The 21,115-nt window shown below is 39.5% G+C and overlaps 1 protein-coding gene across 4 annotated transcripts in view; it reads right to left on the bottom strand.

Moving 5' to 3' along the window:
• GTDC1 (glycosyltransferase like domain containing 1) overlaps positions 1 to 20,850 on the bottom strand; it is a 380,973-nt gene extending 360,123 nt beyond the window's left edge. For all 4 annotated transcript variants that reach the window (XM_080671078.1, XM_080671081.1, XM_080671079.1 and 1 more), the window contains exon 1: positions 20,707 to 20,850. The gene's annotated coding sequence lies outside the window, so the exon portion shown is untranslated. The remainder of the gene's footprint in view (positions 1 to 20,706) is intronic.
• Between the last annotated feature and the right edge of the window lie 265 nt (positions 20,851 to 21,115).

The following is a 21,115-nucleotide window of genomic DNA, read 5'->3' as shown; positions in this document are numbered from 1 at the left end:
TTACTTCTATCTAATCATTTAACACACAGTCATGCACCACATAATGACGTTTTGGCCAACAACAAAATGCATATATAGTGATCCCAGAAGAAGAAACCCAAAGAAAATCCACAGTGAAGGGTTTAGCATAAACTCTTATAGACCAACAAGCTCCTCCAAAGTTTGAAAACATGGACCCCAACACCAAATTGTTTCACTAATACAAAGGAAATATTTATGGTACATTAGCTCCTTACAAGTGAATGTATGATTTTAAAAAAGAAAAAAAAAATCAAGCAAACAAATATGGATACACTTCTGAAAAGAAGGACACCTCCACAAGAAGAAACCAGCCTGGATGGCATGGCTCAGTGGTTGAGTGTCGACCTATGAACCAGGAGGTCATGGTTTGATTCCCAGTTAGGACAAATAATCGGGTTGCAAGCTCCATTCCCAGTAGGGGGTGTGCAAGAGGCAGCCCATCAATGACTCTTATCATTGATGTTTCTATCTCTCTCTCCCTCTCCCTTCCTCTCTAAAAGCAATTAAAATATATATTTTTAAAATATTTTTTTAAAAAAGAAGAACTCAGACAGGTCTTTCTGGAGATGAGGCAGACATTGTTAAAGGAGATGACAGCTCCATGCCTGTTACTGCCCCTGAAGACTTCCCAGTGGGACAAAATGTGGAGGTAAAAAGTAGTGATACAGATGATCCTGATTCTGTGTAGGTCTAGGGGCTAATGTGTGTGTGTTAGTTTTTTAAAATAAATGCTTAAAAATTAAAGAATCAAAATAAAAAAATGTTCAATATAAAGCTTATAAAATAAGGATATAATGAAAATATATTTGTATAACTTTATAATACATTTGTGTTTTAAGCTGTTATTACAAAAGAGTAATAAAGTTAAAATTTAAAAGTTTATAAATTAAGCTGGCTGGTGTGGCTCAGTGGATTGAGCATCATCCCATGGACAAGAGATCCCAAGTTCGATTCCAGGGTTGCTGGCCTGATCCCCAGTAGGCAGCCAATGGATGTCTCTCTCTCTCTCATTGATGTTTCTATCTCTCCCTCTCCCTTCCTCTCTATCTAAAAATCAATAAAAACATAAACATATTTAAAAATAAATAAAAGTTTATATTAAAAAGTTACAGTAAGCTAAGATTAATTTATTATTGTAAAGAGAAATATTTTTAATAAATTTAGTGTGCAGTGTTTATTAAGTCTACAGTAGTGTACAGTAATATCTTAAGCCTTCACATTCACTCACCACTCACTCAATGACTCACTCAAAGTAACTTCTAGTCCTGCAGCCTCCATTCATGGTAAATGTCCTATTAGGTATGCCACTTTTTATCTTTTATATGATATTTTTACTGTTTCATTTGTTTAGATATGTTTATGCACAAATACTTCCCACTATATTACAAATGTCTACAGTACTCAGTACAGTAACATGCTATACAAGCTTGTAGCTTAGGAGCAATAGACTAGACCAGTGGTCGGCAAACTCATTAGTCAACAGAGCGGCAGCCGACCGCTGGACTAGACCATAGAGCCTAGGTGTGTAAGTAGGCTATACCACCTAGGTTTGTACAAGTGCACTCTATGATGTTCACACAACAATAGAATTGCCTAACGAGTCATTTCTCAGAATATATCCCAACTTATTTCTCAAAATGTAAGCGACACATCACTGTATTTCTTGGGTAAGCCTGTCACTCCAGCAGACAACTATAGTCACTTTACTTTCTACTTTAGCTCAGCCTTGCCTCAATCCAAAGGGTAAATATTGCCCTTGGGCAGAAAGCAAACAAGGAGCTCAGTCTCAGGTCAAAGTCTAATTCTCCAATGTTGGCCTCTTCTGTGTCTCCCTAGTCCTCCTGGTTCTGTATTTCTGCTGTATAGCAACCATTTCTCGTAACAGGCTTCCTGTACTGGATACCAGTCTTAAAAGTCTGTATTTCCTGCTAGAGACCCTAGAACAGTAGGCTGAAACACAGCATTCTTGGACTGAACTGTGCCAGCTGTTACCTGTGAGGTGAATTTGTTTGGGACCCTTATGAACAATTTGCATATTCCAACACTCTCCTGGCCTCCACTACTCTTCCTGATCATGACTGCCCCTGGAGTTGATCAATTTCCTTCTACGTTCAAACTTTTGACCCATAAATCTGTAAGGTCAACCTTCCCAATTGGCCTGTCATTCTGTTTCTTGAGCTCAGCTCATACAATACCCACACATAAGAGCACAACAAAACAGAACCCTATATAGATGAATTTCCCAACCTAGGACTACCCATCTTAAGACATCTTTTACTTTTTAACAACTGCCCCAAAAGAGAATATATCACCTCCAAGGAGAATACCTTTTATTTTTTCCCAACCATTGCTAAATATACCAAATATACCTGCTCCAGCTGAGAGTGTTCCCCACCATCCTCTACCCACTTGGGGTGCCTAAGATACCTGTGTCTCTTGAGCATAGCTTTAGAATTAAGTAACTCTTGATTTTATTAAAACTTTAACACTGCTCTTTCTATTGTAAGGGGAGAGGGGAGTTTCTTGCCACCATGGGACTGCAATGGAGAAATGTATTTGACCAGATTTCTAGGAGTTAAAATATAATTCTTGACAGAAAGATGTTAACAGTCCACAATGAGACTATGCCCATACTATTAATGGCACTATAAAAACCATCTGTAAATCATATTATACCGTTGCTAATAACTAATTCACAAATACATCCACAAGTTATAAACTGACTAGAAAATCACTATGACTAGCAGGAAGACTCTAACAGCAGACAAATTAAGCCTAGTGTAAAGACTTCAGAGAAAATGGTAGTTCATTTTCAGCAAAGTGAAATTTCACTACAACCCTAAAGTAGCTTGCCTTGCTAAACACCTCAGAAAACTTCATGGACAGCTCACAGCCAAGAATGGTATCAAGAATGAATATGCTGACTGGAATAACCATTAACCAAATCTCAGTCTGGATAGCGACCATATCAATCTTAAATAGAAATAAAAACCTTTAAAACAAATACAGAAATCTTCTGCCCATTTGGGTAATAATATAGAAGTCTAGTGACATGTCCTTGCAACCAAGAAAAGAAACTAGAGGCATGTACTCCATATTCCAAAGAAATATGCAACAGATTAAAGTTTAGAATTTTACCCACTTGATGAATCAGTTCTCCAACTAATTAGTATCAGGACTCCTTTGTGTTCTTAAAATTGAGGACTCCCAAGAGCTTTTGTTAATGGGAGTTATAACTACCAATATTTACCATATTAAAAATTAAATGAGAAATTTTTAATTAATTCAATTTAAAATTTTAATAACATATTTAATATGACAAATAACATTTTATGAAAAATTTCCTAAACAAAAAAAAAAGCTTAGTGACAAAAATGATACTGTTTCACAACTTTTGGAAATTTCTTTCAGGTCTAGCTTAGTAGAAGACAACTCGATTTTCATATCTACTTCCACATTCAATCTGTTGTGATATACTGTTTTGCTTGAACTATATGGGAAAAGAAGTATCCCTACACAAACGTGTACTAAGAAAAAAAGAAGTACATGTTACTATTAATAGCCTTTTCGGATAACTGTGGATTTTTTTTGGTACTACACCAAAACCTGACAAGCAGCAATTCAAGTTAGCTATAATATGGAATCTAATATCACATGAACATTTTGTATTGTTATTTGCTTTTTATAAGGGTCTTTTACCCATAGTTTTGTAACAATGATCACTTTTTAAATATTGGTTCATTGAGTTATAAAGATATTCCAAAACATGACATAATTAATTAATTAATTTCATAGCAAAAACTCACATTCATTAATAGCACTATCCACCCCTTCAGGAAAGTATGTATTGGAAAGCTGACAAGAGCAGGGCAGGTGATACAAGTTAACCAAAATTTTAATTTTCACTTGGAAGATCAAATTTTATCATTGGCATCAAATGCCGTCAATTGTTTTCCCTGAAGAGACAGTCTCACTTTGTTCATTTTCAAGAAAATGACTGCCAAATATCTAACTCCAAATAATCACAGTTTGTCTGGTTGTCATTCTTTCATGTAAAAATGTTTCATGAAAAATACAGCTAGTTCAGAGATCATGAAAAAATGGAGGCGGAATAGACAGACGTGTCCCAAGCCTTGTCCCGGAGCAGATAGAAAGAAAAGCTGAGGGTAGCACGGGGAGTGTTTGTTGGTGAGTTGAGGTACAGCTATACTCTAGGAGATGGTTGGGGACTGCTGCTGGGTTCCCTCCTGCAGCGACCCGCTCGGACACGGAGACCGGGCCATCTTGAAAGGGAAAGTGGATGTTACCAGAAGCCTGAAAATCTACAACTGCGGCTCCCACCGAACAGCTGCGAACCCCAGAGCACTGGTCCCCAATTGGCGCAAACACGCGGATTCAGAGGAGCTCTACACTCCACCATAGAAAGGTCAGATTTCGCCTGGGATAAGGTGAGGTCTCTGCTCCCTGCAGGAGAGAGAAACGTGCGCACTGCGGGAGCTGGAGGACCGGGGGAAGTCTGCGCCTAGAAAGATCCGTTGCTGCTGGGGCTGGCGTGATTCATGAATGTGGAAGGGGATCCTCAGAGCTGCTAACAGAAAGGAACTCTTAAAAGCAACCCATTTTGATCTGACGCAAAAGTACAGCCTAAAAATTTTAAAAGTGTGCCGGCTGCTTAGACCCAAGGGGGAAAAAAAGATTGCACAGACTTGTGCACAGCCCCAGAGTTTGCACACTTACGCTATTTTGTTTGTTTGTTTTTTTGTTTTTTCTTTTTCCTTTAATTCCTTGCTTCTGAATACTAAGCCCAATACATAGGATCACCCAATTGGGAACACCCTAAGAGACTGCAGGGGAAAGTTGTTTTTCTGGAACCTGGGGATCAGAGCAGGGAATAACCATCAGAGAACCAGCTCTGGGGCAACCCAATCCCACAAACCAGTATTGAATGCCACAGGGAAAGCAGGATCTAAGCACTGGCTAGAGAGGACCTATAGACCCGGAGGTCAATCCAGAAACACTGCCACCCAGGGGTTGAATCACAAATTGACTCTTGTGTAAACACAAATAAAGAAATACAAGAAATTAAGACACACTGCCTGCTTAAAAATCAGGACTGGCTTACAACTCAGGGAACTGCAATACTCTCCTGACTAGGAAATAGGCATGCCAAACAGAACAGTAGAGAAAGTGAATGACCTTCACTACTGCACATTTTATTTTTATTTTTTAATTTTTTTCATCTGAAGAAACTAATTTTTTTTCCTTACTTGATTTTACCTTTTAATTATTAGATTTTTATTTTCAATCAGTATTATTACTACTACTATTTTACCCTTTTTTAAAAAAACAGTATCATTTTATTTTCTCTTTATTTTACTTTGGGATTAGTGTTCTACATTCTATTTTCATCTTCCCTTTAGCATCATTTTACTCTCTCTCCACTTTACCTTTATGCCATCACTCTCTAACTTTTCCCCTTTTGTTGTCTTGTTTCTCTTACCCTTTTCCTGGGATAGATTTTCCCTATTCTTTCTTTTTACCTCCTGTTAAAATTTCACCCTACTTATATATCTAATTTCCAATCCCCTGCTCCAAATCCATACACAGCTTTCTCTTCTCTGTCTTCACTATCCAAAAAATTGTTTTTCTCTGTCTTTTTGTTGTTGTTTGCTTGATTGTTGATGATATCGATATTTTATGCTTGTGAGATTGTTTTGCTTATTCTTTTTTGTTTGTTTGTTTTGTTTTTATTTGTTTTTTGCTTCTGTTTTCCCTTGCCTCGCTTGATATTAGTTGTTGTTTGTAGTATGTATTCATCTCCAGGTACTTGTTGCTGGCATTTGTTGGGATTAGTGGCTGTTCTATTAGAGTTTTCTCCCCATATATATCGTTTGTTCCCCTCTTCTTTCATATTCTTTCTTTTCTCTCTTACTTTTTTTTTCCTTTTCCCAATTTCATTTTTACACTCCTTTTTTTTTTTTCTCTCTTCTTCTTTCTCTCCTATTCTCTAATTTGCCTTTCTCTGGCGGTCACCTTTATTTGGGGCTATTAACATCGTGAATACATTTCTGTTCAGTGCCTTGTGCATTGTACCTGGTTGTGCTGTACTTTGTGCCTTTAAATCAACGCAGGAGAGAGAGAACTACATAACCAGACACCTGGAGAAGAGAAATCATGGGGAGACAAAGAAACAGCCCGCATATGAAAGAAAAGGAGGCATCACCAGAAAAGGAAGTAAACAAAATGGAGGCAAGCAACCTGCCAGAGAAAGAATTCAGAGAAATGGTCCTAAGGTGGCTGAAAAGAATGGAAGACAAATTTGACAATATGTGTAAGAACCAAGAGAAAATGAAGAAGAACCAAGAAAAAATGAAAAATGACATCACTGCTGTAAAGAACTCAATAGAAAGCATCAAGAGTAGACTAGAAGAAGCAAAGGACCACATCAGTGAGCTAGAAGACAAGGTAGGAAAAAATACCCAAGTTAAGCAGCTTCTAGAAAAAAAAATTAAAAAGCAGTAGGAGAGCCTAAGGGAACTTTGCGACAACATGAAACAAAACAACATCCACATAATAGGGGTTCCAGAAGGAGAGGAAACTGAGCAAGGAGTAGAAAACCTACTTGAAGAAATAATGACAGAAAACTTCCCTGATATAGGGAAGAAAAAACCCACACAAATCTAAGAAGCTCACAAAGTCCCAAACAAAATGAATCCCAAAAGACTGACGCCAAGGCATATTATAATTAAATTGGCAAACACCAACGACAAAGTAAGAATCTTAAAAGTGGCCAGAGAGAGACAGAAAGTAACCTACAAAGGAACTCCCATCAGACTAGCAACTGATTTCTCAACAGACACTCATCAGGCCAGAAGGAAATGGAATGAAATATACAAAGTCATGCAAAGGAAGGGTCTGAATCCAAAAATACTGTACCCAGCAAGGCTATCAATCAAAATTGAAGGTGAAATCAGGAGCTTCACAGACAAAAAAGGACTAAGGGAATTTATTACCACCAAACCAGCAATGCAAGAAATGCTAAAGGGTCTGCTGTAAAAAAAGAAATAGGAAGTGGAGAAGGAACACATGGGTAAAGAATAAAAATGGTGACAAATAATTACCTACCAATAATAACTTTAAATGTAAATGGATTAAATGCACCAAAATACATAGGGTAACGGATTGGATAAGAAAACACGACCCATATATCTGCTGTCTACAAGAAACACACCTCAGAAAAAAAGATGCACACAGACTGAGGCTGAAGGGATGGAAAAAGGTTTTTCAGGCGAATGGAAATAAAAAAAAGCTGGGGTAGCAATACTTATATCTGACAAATTAGATCTCAAAGTGAAGGACATAACAAGAGATAAGGAAGGCCACTTCATAATACTAAAGGGAGCAATCCAACAAGAAGAAATAACTCTGGTAAACATATACGCACCAAATACAGGAGCACCCAAATACATAAAAAAAAAACTCCTGGAGGATATCAAGGGAGAGATTGACAGCAAATCCTCTAAACAAAAAATCAACAAAGAAACATCAATCCTAAATGACTCACTAGATCAGATGGAATTAATTGACATCTTCAGAACATTTCACCCCAAAGCCATAGAATATACATTCTTCTCAAGTGCACATGGGTCATTTTCAAAGATAGACCATATGTTGGGTCATAGGCAAAAGTCTCTTCAAATTCAAGAAGATAGAAATCATATCAAGCATCTGCTCAGATCACAGTGGCATAAAACTGGAAATCAACTACAATAAAAACAATCCAAAAAAAAATCAAATACATGGAGACTAAACAGCATGCTATTAAACAATGACTGGGTTACCAGAGAGATCAAAGAAGAAAAAAAAACATCATGGCAACAAATGACAATGAAAAGACAATCCAAAATCTATGGGACACAGCAACAGCAGTCTTGAGAGGGAAGTTCACAGAACTACAAGCCTACTGCAAAAAAAAAACAAGAAAAAATGGTAATAAATTACCTAACCCTACAACTCAAAGAGTTAGTAGAAGAGCAACAAGAGAAGCCCAATGTAAGCAGAAGGAAGGAAATAATAAAGATCAGAGGGGCGATAAATGACATTGAGACCAAAAAATCAATACAAAGGATCAACAAAACCAAGAGCTGGTTCTTTGAAAGGATAAACAAGATTGATGAACGTCTAGCCAGGCTCACCAAGAAGCAAAGAGAGAGGACCCAAATAAACAAAATCAGAAATGAAAGAGGTGAAATAACAACAGACCTCACCGAAATACAAAGGATTGTTAAAAAATACTATGAACAACTCTATTCCAACAAACTGGAAAACCTGGAGGAAATGGACATATTCCGAGAAAAATATAACCTTCCAAAACTCAATCAGGAAGAATCTAAACATCTCAATAAGCCAATAACTATGGAAGAAATTGAAGCAGTCATCAAAAAGCTTCCAGCAAACAAAAGCCCAGGGCCAGACAGCTTCACCAGGGAGTTTTACCAAACATTCAAGGAAGAACTAAAACCTATCCTCCTCAGACTATTCCAAAAAAATTCAAGAGGAAGGAACACTTCCAAGCTCCTTCTATGAAGCCAGCATCACCCTAATACCAAAACCAGATACAGCCAACACAATGAAAGAGAATTATAGGCCAATATCCCTCATGAACATAGATGCCAAAATCCTCAACAAAATTCTAGCAAATCGGATCCAACAGTATATCCGAAAGATCATACACCATGACCAAGTAGGATTTATCCCAGGAATGCAAGGATGGTACAATATCCGCAAATCAATAAACATGATACATCACATAAACAAATTGAGAGATAAAAATCACATAGTCATATCAATTGATGCAGAAAAAGCATTTGACAAAATCCAACACCCCTTCTTGATAAAAACTCTCATTAAGGTGGGAATAGAAGGATCATACCTCAACATAATAAAAGCCATATATGATAAACCCACAGCTAACATCATACTCAATGGGCAAAAACTAAAACCATTTCCCCTAAGAACAGGAACAAGACAGGGATGTCCACTCTCACCACTCCTGTTCGACATAGTACTTGGAGTATTAGCCATTGCAATTAGACAAGAAGAAGAAATAAAAGGCATCCAAATTGGAAAAGAAGAAGTAAAGCTGTCCTTATTTGCAGATGACATGATAATGTACATAAAAAACCTGAAAGACTCCATCAAAAAACTAATAGATGAATTCGGCAATGTAGCAGGATACAAAATTAACGCCAAGAAATCTACGGCATTTCTATATACCAATAGTGAACTTACAGAAAGAGAGACTAAAAAAGCAATCCCATTTACCATCGCACCAAAAAAATTAAGATACCTAGGAATAAACTTAACAAAGGAGGTAAAAGACCCAAACGCGGAAAACTACAGGACACTGAAAAAAGAGATAGAGGAAGACGTAAACAGATGGAAGAACATACCATGTTCATGGATTGGTAGAATCAACATCATTAAAATGTCCACACAACCCAAAGCAATCTATAGATTCAATGCACTCCCCATTAAAATACCAACGGCATATTTCACAGACCTAGAAAGAACTCTCCAAAAATTCATCTGGAATAAAAAAAGACCCCGAATAGCCACAGCAATCCTGAGAAAGAAGAACAAAGTAGGGGGGATCTCAATACCAGATTTCAAGCTGTACTACAAAGCCACTGTTCTCAAAACAGCCTGGTACTGGCACAAGAACAGACATATAGACCAATGGAATAGAATAGAATATCCAGATATCGACCCAAACCACTATGCTCAATTAATATTTGACAAAGGAGGCATGAACATACAATGGAGTCAAGACAGTCTCTTCAATAAATGGTGTTGGGAAAATTGGACAGATACATGCAAAAAAAATGAAACTAGACCACCAACTTACACCATACACAAAAATAAATTCAAAATGGATACAGGACTTAAACATAAGATGGTAAACCATAAAAATACTAGATGAATCCACAGGCAGAGAAATCTCAGACATATGCCGAAGCAATTTCTTCACCGATACCACTCCTAGGGCAATACAAGCTAAAGAGAAAATAAACAAATGGGACTACATCAAAATAAAAAGCTTTTGCACAGCAAAAGAAACCATCAACAAAACAACAAGAAAGCCCACAGTATGGGAGAACATATTTGCAAATGTTAATACTGATAAAGGTTTAATCTCCAACATCTACAGGGAACTTATACAACTTAATAAAAGGAAGATAAATGGTCCAATAAAAAAATGGGCAACGGACCTAAATAGAATCTTTTCGAAAGAAGACAGAAGGCCAAGAGACCTATGAAAACATGCTCAAAGTCACTAATTATCCAAGAGATGCAAAACAAAACGTCAATGCGGTACCATCTCACACCTGTCAGAATGGCAACCATCAACAAAATGACAAGTGCTGGCGAGGATGCGGAGTAAAAGGAACCCTCGTGCACTGCTGGTGGGAATGCAGACTGGTGCAGCCACTGTGGAGAACAGTATGGAGTTTCCTCAAAAAACTAAAAATGGAGCTCCCATTTGACCCAGTAATCCCACTTCTAGGACTATATCCCAAGAAACTAGAAACACCAATTAGAAAGGATAGATGCACCTCTATGCTCATAGCACCACAATTCTCCATAGCTAAGATTTGGAAACAGACTAAATGCCCATCAGCAGATGAGTGGATTAGAAAACTATGGTACATCTACATAATGGAATACTATGCTGCTATTAAAAAGAAGGAATTCTTACCATTTGCAGCAGCATGAATGGACCTGGAGAGCATTATGTTAAGTGAAATAAGCCAGGCAATGAAAGAAAAATACCACATGATCTCACTCATTTATGGAAAATAAAGAATATTATAACCTATGAATAAAAAGATGATACAGAGCCAAAACCGGTTTGGCTCAGTGGATAGAGCGTCAGCCTGCGGACTGAAAGGTCCCGGGTTCGATTCCGGTCAAGGGCATGTACATTGGTTGCGGGCACATCCCAGTGGGAGGTGTGCAGGAGGCAGCTGATCGATGTTTCTCTCTCATCGATGTTTCTAGCTCTCTATTCCTCTCCCTTCCTCTCTGTGAAATATCAATAAAATATATTTAAAAAAAAAAAAAAAGATGATACAGAGGCAGTAAAGCACTGAACAGACTGTCAAATTACAGCAAGGCTGGGGAGTGTTGGGGAGGGAGGGAAATAGATCAACCAAAGGACTTGTATGCATGCATATAAGCACACCAGTGGACACAAGACACTGGGGTGGGTGGGTGGGATGAGGGCATGAGACAGGGGGTAGGGGAGGCTGGGGGAAGGTCAATGGGGAAAAAAAGGAGATATATGTACTAATATATGTAATATTTTAAACAATTAAAAAAATAAATAAAAATACAGCTAGTTCAGCTAGCAACTCAAAAAAATCACTTAAGGGTTTTCCTTAAGAAAACCAATGTACTCGGGATTGCAGAAGTGCTTTTTGCATATTTCCTATCTCATCATATAGCATATTAAAACAGTGTACTCAGTGATCAAGATTTAATAAAATTAATTTATACTGCTTCATCAAGGGTATTCTTTTTTTTTAATATATTTCTTTATTGATTTCAGAGAGGAAGGGAGAAGGAGAGAGAGATAGAAACAACCATGATGAGAGAGAATCATTGATCGGCTGTGTCCTGCACGCCCCCCCCCCCCCCCCCACTGGGGATCAAGCCCACAATCCAGGCATGTGCCCTTGGCCAGAATCGAACCAGTCTGCAGGCTGACGCTCTATCCACTGAACCAAGCCGGCTAGGGCCATCAAGGGTATTCTTAAGTAAAACTGGCTTTTCTCAAAACTGTGAATGCATGGCAGTGAAGAATACAATGAATACTAACATACTTTGGTGCCACTGCCATTTAATACCTACTAAAATGCCCACAGTTTTACCCACCATTGCTGTACTATCATCAGGATCAATGTCAAAGCAGTGAAAAAGGCAAAGAGTTAGTGTCACTATGAAAATAATTTCAGCCCTGGCCAGTTTGGCTCAGTGGATAGGGTGTCAATCTATGGACTGAAGGGTCCTGGGTTCGATTCCAGTCAAGGGCACATGCCTGGGTTGCGGGCTCATCCCCAGTGAGGGCCGGGCAGGAGGCAGCAGATCAATGATTCTCATCATTGATGTTTCTCTCTCTATCTTCCTCTCCTTCCTCTCTGAAAGCAATAAAAATATTAAAAAAGAAAATAGTTTCAATATCATGGATCCCCTGAAAGGGTCTTAGCAACCTCCACAGGTATGGATGGACACAATTTGAGAACTATTGTCTTAAGAAAACACTAAAAGCTATGAATAAGTTGCCATCCCAAATCCATACTAAATATCCCCCAATTTAAGAAATACATTACACAGCTGTAAAATTCTTTTATTTTAACCCAAAATTGGTTCAATTTATTCTAAACTGAATTAATACAAATAATAGAATTTAATATTTAATGAGCACTTACAAGCATTATCTCATTTAATCCTCAAAATAACTCTATGAGTTCTCTGATATATTTATGCTACAGATAAGAAAACCTAAGGTGAAATGAGGGGAAGTCACTTGTCCAGGATCACAATAACTATCGGTATTTATGGATTCAGTTATTAAGTATTTTGTATACCTCATCTCTTGTCTTTACAACAACCTTTCTATTGTCCTTTTTTACCCTTTACCATTCTTTATACTTGTATTACCCATTTTACAGATGAAAATTTGAATAAAATAATAAAGTACCCTGTCCAAGATAATCCAAGTGTTGTATCATCTATATACAAATCCAAGTCTGTCTTACTCCTATGAGAACACTACATACTCTGCCTCTCTATACCACACCATCAGTATATCCTTTGTATAAAAATAGATTGATGGTTGCAAGAGTCTCACATAGTTATAAATCATCTGAGCAAGATCCCTATTTAAAAAGATTTAATTACTCTGATTATTTCTATCATCAAATGGAACAAAACCTACTTCTTTATAAAATAGTCAATGACAGGTAAATAGCTCATTACTTCACATTATTAAACACTTATCTGTATATAACAATAAATCAATGCAACTAAGATTAATTACTCTTTTAAAAACACTCACTGTGGCCTGCGCCATGTTGCGAAGTGGTTAGAGCGTTGGTCCCTCGCACCAAGGGGTCTCGGGTTTCCCAGTCAACAAGGGCACTTACCTGGGTGGCAGGTTCAATCCCCACCCCCTTCAGGGTGAGTGCGGAAGGCAACCAATCAATGTGTCTCTCTCACATTGATGTTTCTCTCTCTCCTTCCCTCCCTCCTTCCTTTTTCCTTTCCTCCCTCCTTACCTCCCTTCCACCCTCTCTAAAAAAAAAAAAAAAATCAATGAAAAAAATAGCCCAGGATGAGGATTAACAAACAAATAAACAAAAAATTTCAATATACCCAGTGATATTATGCCCACATTGCAGATGAGGAAAGAGCAGAGTCAAAATTAGTTTGGACTGACCCTAAAGCCTAAAATATTCAATCTCACAGCCTACATATATTTAAGAAGGTCTCAGGCAATGACCTAGGATTTGCTCAAGAGGTCTGGATACAGAGCTTGCTGATAACATATCCACTCCACCCAAAGCAACCAAGATATAAATCACTTTATATCTCAAAGACCTAGAGGTGAAAAGGAAGCTGGTGCATGCTGAAAACAGGAGCAATGTAAGAGAGCAATGTTTTCTTTAAGAAAAGCATCTATAGGTAATGTTGAATAAAAGAAGTAAAATTCACTTCAGAGGTATCAGTACACATCTCTGAGGCTGAGATAATCTTGCCTCCCTTTAAAAACAAAACAAGAAAAGCCTAAAGGAATTTGTCATCTCAGCTACAGGGCTATCTGCAAATTACAGAATATCCTTCAGATGCCAGGGGCCCTGGAATGCTGCAAGCCTTAGTAAATGGCAGCAAAAATCATTTTCGTGAAACTTTCTTAAACTCTAATCAATCAGTAAAATTTTCATTTCAAGTTAGGATCTGTAAAGGTCAGGGGTTATGTTCCAATATCTGTTTCTATTTTAAGGGTGTACATGGCAAAGATGCTGCTTAATATTAAACCCTAAGGGGGTCAGGGAAGAAATCAAAGTTTTTACAGCTCAATGCACCCTTACAGCTTGCTGTAAGTCAACTTATAGGAAGTATAAACATCTTGAGTTTGGACAGGAGTATGGCTTTTATTTCAAATAAACTGTATTTTCAAGGAGTCCCCACACACATTCGACATCTGACAGGAAGGTGACAAAATGGAAGGCTGTGGTATACCACCTAAAAGGGCAGGCAGAAAAAGCAAGAGGTGAGCAATTATGCTTGTCACATTCTGGATTCCCTCTGTGGCAAAGGGAAAAAAAAAAAAACGACTGAACAAACTTTACTTCTTCCCATCAATGATTCCTAGCATGACCAAAAGAATCACAATCTCATAATGTAATAGCAGCTGATATATAGAGAAAAAAAAAATCATGATTGAGGTCATGTCCCTTGACATGCATCATTTACACTAAGGATTCCCCCACTTATCTGAATTAATTTCATGTACCTCATTTCATTCAGATAATTGAAGTTTTCCTTTCAGAGTTGTAAAGTGTTTACCCTCAACATAATTAGTAAACTGTCCACTTAAAAATACCACTACAAAAATTACCACCCCCTCTTCTACACATACATGCAAACTGCACTATCATTAAAAGTATGAGATTTTTGGCCTTCATGGGAAATTTAGTTTAAAAATCCTCTTTAAAAAATTAGCCTAAGAAATTCCACAAGAACAGTTATGGTCATTACCTTTTTAATATACAGTGTTTGCACTACTTGTTAAAGACATGGTAATTTGGATATTCAATACATGACTACTGTTCTGAAACCAAATTAAAGGTTTAGACTACTAAAGAGTTTGATGACTTGCCTCAATACAATAATTGGGATTGTATGGAGAACAAAATCAAAGCGGTCTCTCCTTTTTATGAGCAGGCATTTAAGGGCCTTTTAATGAGAATTTACTTTTTAGTATATAATTACTAATGAACAAAAATAGGGCCATTAAATTCACTTTTTTATAGTGCCATAAAACTTCTATGTGTAAGAAGTATAAAATAATATATAACATATTAATCAAACTCAAGAAAAATTGAAATGTGTAACTCCTAACAATACATGGTGAAAATTGTATCTTTTCTTCTTAAATAAATTCCCTGTCAGATGACTAATGAAGCTTTTTTATAAGAATGTGCTTATAATTTCAGACATAGACTCTCTAGTGCTAATGATGAAATGTCTAAACTTCTTGTATGAATTCTAAGTTTCTATATGAACACTGGTTTTCCATGCTAGTAACAGATTTACTGTTAGGGTGAACTTATATCTAATCAGTTATTTACTTATCATCTACTATGTGCCAAGCACTGTACTGAGTACTGGCGACACTGCCACAAACCGCACAGAAATCGGTCCCAATACGCCTGGTACACTCAGTCTAGAAGGAAACACAGGTAATGAACAGATGTGTTATGGGAGACTATAACAGGTATTTAGTCAATGAAAAGCTCAAAACTAAGAGAAGACAGAAGTAGAAAAACAAGCATTTGAAAATAAGGAGCTACCGCCGAAACCGGTTTGGCTCAGTGGATAGAGCGTCAGCCTGCGGACTGAAAGGTCCCAGGTTCGATTCCGGTCAAGGGCATGTACCTTGGTTGCGGGCACATCCCCAGTAGGAGGTGTGCAGGAGGCAGCTGATCGATGTTTCTCTCTCATCGATGTTTCTAACTCTCTATCCCTCTCCCTTCCTCTCTGTAAAATATCAATAAAATATATTAAAAAAAAAAAAAAAGAAAGAAAAGAAGGAGCTACCTTTGAAACCGAATGAAAATCACCCATTAAGTGACTGAGCTAAGAAGGCAGAAGAGAACCCAATAGCAAGGTAGTCAGGAAAAGGGTCAAAGAAATGAGTGCATGAATTCAGGGTGTAGAGTACCTGATGCAAATGAAAAGTTAACCCTTCAGAAGAGCTCAAATTGTAACAGCCAAAGAGCACAGCTCTCAGCTAGCTGGCCTGTTCCCAGTATCTAAGGGATCAATCCAAGTGAGCCGAGTCCAGAAGACAGTAACAGGGTATCTTGCCTCTGCAAGTTTTACCCTGGACCAAAACAGGTCCCAGCTGCCTGAGGGGAGTAGGGATGGCAGGAGCAGAGGGAAATGGCCAAGCTGTTAGAGTTCTAAGCAGACTTAAAAGAGGTTCCAGGTCCACAAGGGATCTGGAATACAAAAAGGAACCATACAAGCAACTTATTATTTCTATGAACTATTTAACAATTACCAAAGAAAGGCTGTAGAATTGCTTCTCTGCTTATCTTTAAAAATAAACATTCAAAAAAAAAGTTGTCATCTGTTTAAAGGACTGAAGTATGACCTTCACGTGTCAGAGAAAAGAACTAGATATCCTTCCTATTTCTTACTAATTGCCTGATTCTATATCCTAATTCTATGTTGATATATTCTAGATGCTCCACACACACTTCATTAAGATGTTTATGCCATGTAGTTCAAAATTCCTAATGTAAGTACAGTATTTTTAAAACTGAGAATCTCACAAACTGAGTACATGCCAAGGGTAAAGTGAAACACCATACCTCTGTGAACAATAAATGCTCAGAGAACCAGAATAGTTCCATATCCCACCTCCTGAAAAGGATAGGAGTCTTCATGTATTTCAATCTTAAAAATCCATTTAAGAAGTGGGTAGAAGGGACAACATTGGCAGTAGGCAGGCTGAGTAGACTAGAACTGACATAAGATCCAGCAAAGTTAGATGTATAATTATTTGCCCCCTATAAATTAAACACCATCCTACTCTATTGCATAACTGTTTTCAGTAATAGTGTCAGTAGAAAGAAAAATGCATGTAGTCCAAAGATGTTGTTCCTGTCAAGGCTATTATTTATATGACTACATATTCAAATAGGAATTGCTCTATGGAATTGGCCCTGCATTTGCCCAAACATTATTTGCCAAGGCTATTCAAAGGGTGGAGTGGTGGTACTTTCCAAAAGAAATACTTGACAATTGTGCTCAGTTAATTTTTTTAAATAAACAAAACATGCTAATCTATTAAAGAAAAAAGCTGCTTGACCATTTTCCTCAATTTTTTAAATAAACAAAACATGCTATTCTGATCTATTAAAGAAAAAGGTGATTAAGACTTAGAGAAAAAGAAAATACAGTGGTTTCACTGTATGGGTTTTTTTTTTTTTTTTTTCTTGTTAGCTGTATTACCAACATGAAGCATGAACTATCTAGCATAGCCCCCAAAACTGTAAAGTATCAATTCCAGACACCTTACCAAGGTAGCCAGGCTCTCAAAGTCATTTTTCTTTTCATTCTTTTTTCTTTTCTTTTCTTTTCTTTTCTTTTTTTTTTTTTTTTTTTTTGAGAGAGAGAGAATGAATAAGGGAAACAGAAGAGAGAGAAACATCTATTTGTTGTTCCATTTATTTATGCATTAATTGGTTGATTCTTGTATGTGCCCTGACTGGGATAGAACCTGTTAGAAATAAGGCGAGCCCCCCAAGTCAGGGGTCCTGGTAGAATACAAAACATACTCAGGAGCCAGGCAGCAAGGCAAAATCTTTACTTCTATGTAGAAGGGTGCGCACACATGGTCTGGAAGCATGTGCACAACGAGCAGGTGGCAGGTGACCTGTCCTTTGCTCTTGATTGGAGCTCAGGCACAGTCTTTTGTAATGGCTAATTCAAAAGGAGGGGATGGCCTTTGCTGTTTCAAGATGGCAGCCCCCAGGGGAGCTGCAAGCCATGTGGCCAACATGGTGGCTGCCAGGTCACGCAGTCCAAAACGGCAGCTGTCTAAACTATTCTTTGACCGAGAAGATGACTTGCTTATTCTCACAATTCTACAACCTTGGTGTATCGGGACGATGCTTGGTTAAGTGAGCTATAGGGCCAGGGCCCCAAAATCATGTTTCTTACAAAGGTCTATATGCTGAAAAAGATATACTTATAAAGTGAAACCAAGGCTTTAAAATGGCCCTACAGTAACAATTAGGGTCATTCAATTCATGGTTGTCAAACTTCATTCCAGTGGAAAAGTCATATTAGCTTAGGGTGTTCTACCAAAAAAAATTTAAATAAAGGTGTCCTTTCCCAATGTCACAGTAACATGTTAAAGATCAAAATTCTCAATGTTAAATTCCCCCCCCCCCCATTTTTCTAATATATGTGATACCTGCTATCTTTCAATACTGGATTTCAGCCTAGTAGAGTATCTGATTCAACACACACACACACACACACACACACAAAACAGAAATATTTCAAGTTTACAATATAATGATTATGACTTCCAGGACACTTGGCTACGGTCTTAAATTTGGTTAAACTCAAGACTACAAGCATTTACAGAGTGCCCACTACACTTGACACAAGGCAAACACAGATAAGACATGGTCCATCTTTGATGAAGCCACCAGGAAAAGTGCACACAAGCCAAGAAGTATTTACTAAATGCCTGCGCTAAGCACTGTGGCGTGAGAGATGCAAAGAATTCACCCCACCCCAGCAAGGGCTTCAGGACTTCTGCATTTGAGGACCACTAAGTGATGGTGCTGGGGATGCTGGAATTTGGTTACTACATGTGTATAGGACCTTTATTCCTAATTAATATCAAGGTTATAGACACCCAACACTGAGACTCTTGAAATGCCTATCTCCCATGCCTGGACTATCAGAATCAATAACGTAAATAAACATTCTTGAAATAAAAATACATAATTACTAAATCGAAACTAACTGGAAAGTACTATTTCAATTGATAGAAAGTAAACATTTCTTAACTATAAATAATTTGTATCACTTGCTTCTAATGGGTACAAATCACTAATTAAGGCAATTACTCAAAACCGGGGAGGAAAAAATAAAAATTTGTAATTACTTGACTGTTTATAAGATACCATAATCAAAACGAATTTTCATACAGAAATATCCATGGGGGAAGTCTGAATTATCTACTTAAGTATCTAGTTAATGAAGTCTTCAGCTCCTTTTAAATCTCCTCAAGTAACTTTCTCTGATTAATTTCTCTCAGTAAAATAATGGGGTTGGATTAAACTGCCAGAGTCCCTTACACATAGAAAACTCTGTACATCTGTGGTCGTGGAGATTAAAATGTCAATGCAGTTTCAAAACAGTGTCAAGAAGCCATCTTAAAAATTCCGTTTCCTACCTTATCTCAGTATCATACTTCAGAGTTTACCTACTCAGTTTTCAAGCTTGTCAAAGAAAGTTTCATGAATCAAAAGGTACTCTTTCAACCCTCAATACTAAAACTGTTTCATTAAACATAAAATCCTAGGGAAAATATAAAACAACAGGAAGTGGGAGCTGAGGAGAATCTATTCCACTTTAGACCTGTAATGCACTAATTAAAATTCAATACTGCGCTTGGTATGTGGGCTCCTACACAAAACTCCTGCCATGCTTTAGCTTAAGGTTAAACAGGTTAATAGAACCCAATAAAATGGCTCTATGGAATTATATTAGACTTCTTTTCAGCAGCCCCTTCACCTGACCACCACGTGAGCTTTAAAATCAGCGGCAGGGGGAACACCAAATAACCAAGGGGCGCCACGGCGGCACCCGGGGGCTGCATTCTGAAACCCACCTCTTGTGGAAAATCAGTTTCCAACCTGATTTCAACTCACGTTTTCCATTTCAAACTGGTACAGGTGGAGGAAAAAGTGTCAAGCCTCCTCTTTGAACCTCCAGTCACCTTGACTCAAGGCGCCAACTTAAGAATTATCTCAAAGATATAATCTAATGCAGTACAGTTCTCAGAAGACTCTAGAAGTTGTATTTGGGAGAGGGAAAAAAGAGAAAGCCCTCGGGACTAAAGGTTAAATGACTAGACTGGGTACATGGCTGGATTTACATGACTTAAATTCAGAGACCCTTTCCACCCCAACAGTCAGGATCCTGATCAAAGTAAGCACACGCTGGACCCTCCTGGGTCGATCCTGGGTGGGCAGAGTGAGCTCTTTAGCCTCTGCAGACACGGGGCGGGGCAGCTAGCGAGGTCGGAAAAGTGAAGGTGATACCAGGGCCACGCGCAAAGGGCCCCTCAGGGAAGACCTGGGGCGCACGTCGCCAGGGGCCACCGACCCGCAGTGTCTAGGTCGGCGCGGAGGCCCCTCCGTCTACTCCGGCCGATCCGGAACCCGGCCTCCCATCTCCCCGCGCGAAGGTGACGCGCCCCACCCGCCCTTCGCGGCGGCGCAAGGGCGACGGCGCCATCGGACCGCGGGGAGCCCGCAGGCCGGGCGCGCAGAACCCGAGAATATGAAATCAGAAAATGGCCAGCGTGCAGAGGTCCGCAGGGTCCCCCCTAGGGGCACGGAACCGACTGCGGCGCAGGGAGCGCAGCGCGTGCGCCCGAGAAGCACGCCGCCCGCGCGGCCCTCAGCTCCGCCCCCCGACCCCCCCCTCCCCCCCACCGGCTCCCCACGCCGCCACTACCCCTCTGGGAACTCCGCGCCGCGCGGCCCCGCGAGGCGGGCGTCCGAGAGGGGAGGGGCCGCGCTCCCCGCCTTCCCCCCCAACCCCCCACAGCCCGCGCAGCTCCCCAGCCCGGAGCCTACTCACCACCTCCTCCTCCTCTTACTCCTCCGCCTCCTCCTCTTAGTCTCTCCCTCCTGGCCACCGGCGCGGCCCAGCCGGCGACGCGCTGACGCCGCACCCCACCCTCGCGACCGCCGCCGCCCCTCCCGGGCCTCGGCCGCTGCGGCCACGGGTGCGTCAGGCGCAGGCCCCGCCCCTAGACCCGCCCACGTCCTCGAGGCTCCGCCCCCGCACAGCCGGACGCTGCGGGTGAGGTGTCTCTGGCTCAGCCTCCGGTCCGCCCGCGTGAGCCGGCTGCCCTAGTTCACGGCCACCGTTCCACTCCGCACCTGCCCACTGCGAGGGCCTCCCTGCGCTTCTTCCGCCCGCACGCCCTTTCCCTTCTCTCGTCAGCATCTCTGTCAGCCCCTTCAGCTCTTTTGCACCTTCCCCA

The sequence above is a fragment of the Plecotus auritus genome, assembly GCF_963455305.1.
Source record: "Plecotus auritus genome assembly, chromosome: 5".
Lineage (NCBI taxonomy): Eukaryota > Metazoa > Chordata > Mammalia > Chiroptera > Vespertilionidae > Plecotus > Plecotus auritus.
This window is presented reverse-complemented; position numbering and strand designations above follow the sequence as displayed.